At 30.6% G+C, this 6,851-nt stretch overlaps 1 long non-coding RNA gene across 1 annotated transcript; it reads left to right on the forward strand.

Moving 5' to 3' along the window:
• Positions 1–1,599: 1,599 nt before the first annotated feature.
• LOC145959016 (uncharacterized) lies at positions 1,600–2,702 on the forward strand. Its single transcript, XR_014434625.1, has 2 exons — positions 1,600–2,086; positions 2,310–2,702. It is a non-coding gene; the product is annotated as an uncharacterized LOC145959016 (long non-coding RNA).
• Positions 2,703–6,851: the final 4,149 nt, after the last annotated feature.

The raw sequence follows: 6,851 nt of genomic DNA on the forward strand, positions 1-6,851 counted from the left end.
AATAATATGTCATCAATTCTATTGACAGATATATTATTTATATGAAAAAATTATAAAGGCTAACTACACTACCACTTGCACCAACAAATGTTGGTAATTTTATAATATCTAAATAAATTAGTTTTATATGATAAAATATTATTTATTATATTTAATTAATATAATGTTAAAATATGTATAATAAATGTATATTTTTAAATATTTTTTTATATTAAAAATTTATCATAAAATAAAATATTATTATTCCAAAATCTAATACTTATATATATGTTAATTTATATTATATTATATATATATATATATATATATAGATGTCTATATATTTACGTATATATAATTTATTTTATAGTTTCTATTTAATTTATTATTTTAATTATTGATTTAAATTTAATTATATATTTTATAACTTTTTAATCAAGTGAAAGAGTCTCATTAAACTAAAAATATTTTTAAAATATATTTTAATTTGAAGTATATATTTTTATGAATAATTAAATTAAAAATCTATTTTAAAATTATATAATGATTATTTTTTAGTGATGTTAAGTTAAATACTCTAAATTATTATAATAAAAAAATAATAATATAATACTTGATATTTTAATATATGAAAGATAAATATCTTAATACTTATGTATTTTAGGAGAGAGAGTAATTTATCTTAATGACATTAAGTTAGATTTTGAATTTCTTTTATTTATAAATTTAAATTTACACTAATTGGCGTAAAAGAAATTTATACTATATTAAAACTAATATAATATAATAAAATGAAGTAGTTTTTTTTTTCTAAATAAAGTGAAGTCGTTTTAAGGGCAGGATTCTAACCCTTGTATTTCAAGGTCAATAAGAAAAAGTTGATGGTCAATTTCAAAAAGTCGACCGGAATGGAAATTTTGGATTGCAAGAGGGAGGGCCATAGCTTTTCGATAGAAACAGGTAGAAAAGTTATGTTTTTTATTTTTTATTTTGTAAGAGCACACTTATCAAATCAAGCCTCTATGTATACACAGTGGTGGTAGAGGAATCTGGCCATGTGTCACGAATTGAATGGAAAGTCTAATCCCTGCTCTGGCTGTGTGCCTCTTGTGAATAGACCCAACGTCTCAAGCTTAAAGCATAGAAAGAAAAGACCATATTTTGGCCTCTGCCGGAAGATATTACTAAGCACCAAAGCAGAGTACACACGTGATTCTGCTTTGGAAGAAGTGAAATATAGTGATTAGAGCATCTATGAGTACTTTAAATAGATTTTAAGTAGCATGTCACCCATAAATAATTTATACTATACTTTTATAATTTTTGATCTAATAAATTTATAAGTATTCCTACTTTTTTTTAATTTATATTGCACTTTTTGATAACTTATATTATATTTTATGATAAATTTTTAAAAAAAAATATTTTATTTCAAAAAATCAAATATTATCCTTTCTTATTATTTTGCTATTTTTTTTGCTATTTTTTTTAACTTATTATCTATTTAAATATATCATTTTTATATCTATTTTTTTAACTCTATTTTTTTTAATATTTTCAAAATTTTACCAATAATTAAAAATAATTTTACATCACATTATAAATTATTTATCATTCAATTAAAATATAATTTATATATTAAAAGTTATTTTATTATATAATAAAATATATAATAAATATATTTATTTACTATAATTTAATTTATACGTTGCACAAATTAAAAAAAAAAATAGTAGTTATAAATCATGATTGGTATAATTTTTAAAGCAAGTATTATCAAAATTAATAAATCTATCATAATTAATAATATATAACGCGTTTTTCATTTATAACCCCACCTCTATTCGCTTCACCACCTTCTATTCGCCCATCACCCTCTTCTACCCTCAAAACCCTTTCCCCTTTCTCTCATGTGGCTACCCTACTGGATCTCTGTGTGGCTGACGATTTTTGCGCGGCGGAGGTTCCCGGACACGCGTCCGCGCTACGGCCGAGTTCAACAACCACGTCGCCCCGGCCGCGATTGAGAAAATGGCCACCGGAGAGAGTCGACTGAGAGGGATAACCAAGCCGGAGGTACGCGCGACTGACAGAGGGAGAAGCGGAGGTTTTTTTTTCCTTAATCTTTTGTTTCCGGAAGAACCAATCAAAACTCTTCATTTTTAAATTTCATAGTGTTAAGCAACGTTCCTTCTTGAAGCAAGTCTGCTAAAAAATTTAGATCCTCTCTTACCATGTAGGATCACTCTATTAGGAGTTTCCTGTAAATACCGATTCTTAGTTTTAAGCTACACTATAAACACTCCCGCTGGATTATGAGTTTTTTTTAGGTTCGTTCCTGGAGTATCCACCGCCGACAGCAGTGACTAATCTCCTCGCTACGTTGGAGGCACCTCAAAGGGTGGGATAGCTGGCCCCAAGATTTAACGCGGCTGCATACACAAGGCAGGATTCGAACCCCTGACCTTGCTTAAGCGTGGATCAACCCCTACCGCTGAACCACACGCTTGGGATTCTGGATTATGAGTTTAACTAGTAATTGAATTGTTTCACACTATCAGTTCAATATCTGGTGATCTTATGAGTTCAATAAAGAGAATGAAGCTTTCATTTTTGTGTAGGTATGTGTCTGCATAATGTAATCATTACAACAAATTTTTTTTTGAATGATGATGATGATTTAAGATGAATCAATAATTTATTACATTAAGTTTTTTATATAATTCTGTTATCTTTTTTTTTTTTTTTTTTATTTCAACAATTTTAATATAGTAGTATTAGTTTGCGTAGAAGGAATCATCTAAGATAAAATAGAAAATTAATACTTTAACACAATTTTTTTTTACATTATGAACTTTCATATTTAAGAAAATAGTCTTTAATATAACGTAAATAATCGGATTCGACTCAACTCTTTGATGTTCGACTGATTAGAAAAACTAAAAAAAAAACAAAAAAAAAAATTAAGACATGTTTTATAAGGCTAATGAAATAGACATTGGACAAAATTTTACGAAAGTTGCTTTATATTCTCTCCCAATATTGTCGGAATAACATGGATATTCTAGCACTAACTCGTTAAATCAAATGGTTGACATCTTTGTTGCTTGTTTTCTCTTGCCCTCTGTCTTGATTTTGTTTTCAAACATTGAAACCGATTTCGTTGACTTCACTACTTTCTGTATTTTTATTCTTCCTTTCCACATTCTAACTTTAATTTCTACACAATGGACACAGTTTTTGTCTTTCCTGAGAGAACTTCTGCGTTAAAGCTTTTCAACCCTTTTTTTAATTGGTTGCTACAATATCATGTCCACATTTTACGACATTTTTTGAAGCCGTAAAAATAATCATATATCAATTATGGAATCTCATGATAAACTACATAATATTCACCATATACCATGTTCAAAATGTTTGATTTCAATGTCTTCATCACCAAACCTCTAAGTTTTAAAATTTCAAATTTCGTCCATAGTTTCATTTTAAATATTCTAAAATTTTCCTCACTTCCCTGGTTTCACAGTGTTGTCTTTTAAAAATCAGAGGCCTTTAATTTCTTCCCTTGAAGGTGAAAGTAAAATAAAGAAACAAAAAATAAAATAAAACATTTCTACAACCTTCATGTATGAGTACCAGAATAAATGGTTAAAAATTTTAAATGTAAAATTAATTGATCCTAAATATTAACTTAATCATAAAATAATATTTTAAAATAAAAAAATACATGTCAGTAAAACTAATAATGATTAAACAGTATTTAAAAAATAATTAAAAATAAATATTACATAAATTTAAATCACTAAAATCAAGACATTATTTTTTAGGAACTAAAACCAAATAATAAAATTTTGGTGGACAAAAATATATTTAACCTAATCTTTTAATTAATACCGCATATATGCTACACTAAAAAAAATTAAACGCAATCTATTTTAATAGTTTAATTTCTTCTAATTATGAATGCATTATTAATTTGGTGGTCCCAATCTTTGTTGCTGTTTTTCTCTTGCCCTCTATCTTTGTGGACATCAGGGACCTCGGAAATCAAACTATTAAAATTGATCGTGTTTTAATTTTTTTAGTATAGCAAATATACACTATTAATGAAAATATCCACCAAAGTTTTATTATTGGGTTTTAGTTCCTCAAAAAAATTATTTCTTGATTTTAATCATTTAAATTTATGTAATATTTATTTTTATTCATTTTTTACTTGCCTTCGAAAAAACAACACTTAACAATCCCAAAAGAAAAGTAAAGAGGGGCATTTGTAAACACTTAATTTTGTCCAGACCCGCAAACAAAGAAATGGACTTCTAGTATGAAGAAAAGGAATACCTGAAAGCCCAAGAACAACTGCAGAACTGAAACAACACGACATCGAAAGGCCCAAGGCCCAATAAAGGTGAATTAGGAGCCTGGAACGGGATGTTCCCAATTTGAAACGTGTCATTGCAAACTCTTAAAAAGGCCTAGAAACCTTATGGGGACATTGAAGTTGATCAAGAGTCAAAACAATTACTTGGACGGTCTATGATTAGAGCTAGGACTAAGAAGTTAGAGGAGTCCCTACAACAAGTGGTGGCAACAATCTTTGAAACTACACCTAATAAAAAAGACTTAGACGCCAAAATAATTCAAAATGTATTAATCATTGAAGGTAAATAGTGACTTAGACATGTTAAAAAAATAAAATAAAAATAGTTATAATAAAGTGCTTATGGCTGGTTTTGAGACCAAAACCTCAAGCTTCTTTAGGTCTCACTTAACCACAAAGGCATTTTATTTAACTTGTAATGTTGATAATGTATTTATCTTTTATTTTCTTTTTTTGTACATGAGAACTATTTTGTATAAGTCATTTAGGTATGAATGAAAAGACAGATTTGGATATTTATTTTTTTGAAGTGTGAGAATTGTCTCTGCTAGGGTTCTTCCTTGAACCATTTGATCTTATCAAGAATTCACTAAAATTCTTGGGGCGATCCTAAAGACTTATCAAACGTGAATTGTTTGTGGCGCCTATCATCTTCTTCCTCACTCATTTTCTGTTTCCTTGTCATTTTTCTGCATTGCTATAATTTCCAGAATCTGTCCAAAATTTGTTGTTTTCATATCTCTGATTTTACTAATCCTTTTTCAGTGATTTATATGTCTAAATTGCGTTTTAGAATGTCATCTTTCATCTCGTCATGGAATCGTGCAATTCTGGAATTTGCAGAGTGAGATACGATTGATCCGAATGATTTCGTTAAGTTTGTGCGCAAGGTTGGTCATAATTTGTTCTTTCAATTTTCTAGTGTGTCATTTTTCTTTCAATTCCTATTCTGTACTGTGTTTTTGTTCTTCATGCTCATCCCATGTTCATCATTGTTCAATAACTTTAATCCTTTCGATCCATGTGATTTGGGCTAAGTTGTTGTTGGGTGTTAAATATATGCTCGTTTTATTGGGAAATTTTGTCTAGTTTCATTCTCAGTTTCTGCAACTTCTATGCTTCATTCCAAAATTACCTATTTTCATTATTATAAGCATTTGTGAGTAAAAAAAAAATCTGCAGCAAAAGAAATTAAAAAAAAAACAATAAAAAAGGTATAGCAGTTGTATACTAAATTTTGTGCATCCCACTTGTTTGATAAAATTTTCAAGTGTCAAGTGTCATCTCTACTCAATTTTTTTTTCCAAAAAATTAATGTTTGTCGTGCTTATTTGTTAGTGTCGCCACCCGCCGAAACGGACATTGGCATTCGCGACGATGGTCGGACTCTTTTTAGTTTTGAAAAATGATGGATTGTTAGAACGACTTGTTCTCAAACTGAGACCTCATCGAGCTAACAATTTTGTTTAAATGGCTCTCACCAATCCATGTTAATCCCAAGCGGGACCCTCCATGGATTAGTGGTTTTCGCAAAAAGAAGGGGTTCTTGGAGTCGCCACCAATGTTTTACTCAAAACATTGGAAAAAGATATAAGGCAATTGATTTTCACAAATCAACTTTGGCCATTACAACCAGAGTCGGGTAAGGGAGTCGGTTACGTGCGAGGAAGGTGTTAGCACCCCACAACGCCCCTTTCGGGTTCTCTATGACGGATTATTTCATAAATAATAGTGTAAAGTTACTAAATTACCCCTATTTATTAGAAACGATTATGAGTAAAATATTTACATGATGAAAACTCTAAACATGCAATGCAACAATCAAAAAGCAATAAATAAAAGCGGTAAAAGAAGGGATTTGGAAAGAAACCTTCGAAGCGGGCTTTTATATATTCAAAACGAAGTTTAGGAGGCTTTTTGGCGCTCCTTCCCACTACACGTCCGCTCGCTCCTTTCCCTAAAGATAATTTTTACTATGGAAATCAAAGAGATTTCCCTTCGACTTGTTCGAGTCTCAAGCTAATGGCTCATGACTCAAGAACTTCGTCGGATTGGCTCTCGGAGAGACTTCTAGGGCAGAGAATAGCTCAAAAACCCAAGAATACTCAGCACGAGGGTCCAGAAGTGTGGAAAAAGTGTGGAAGGACGTGCCAATGACGTCCTATTTATAGGATTGAGGCGCAGTACGGCCTAGAGGGTCAATACGGCCCGTACTGAGTTTTTGAACTACAGTACGGCCGTATTGAATTTGGTACGGCCGTACTGAAGTTCAAAAACTTCAGTACGGCCGTATTGATTTCACTACGGCCCGTATTGAGTTTTTGAACTACAGTACGGCCGTATTGAATTTGGTACGGCCGTACTGAAGTTCAAAACTTTAGTACGGCCGTATTGATTTCACTACGGCCGTATTGTAGTTCAAATGGCTCAGTACGGCCGTACTGAACCTCTAGGAGGGTGCATTGAGCTCCAATCCTCGCACACCCTTATT

The sequence above is a fragment of the Cajanus cajan genome, chromosome 6 (genome assembly GCF_000230855.2).
Source record: "Cajanus cajan strain Asha chromosome 6, NIPB_CcT2T_4, whole genome shotgun sequence".
NCBI classification, from domain to species: Eukaryota; Viridiplantae; Streptophyta; class Magnoliopsida; order Fabales; family Fabaceae; genus Cajanus; species Cajanus cajan.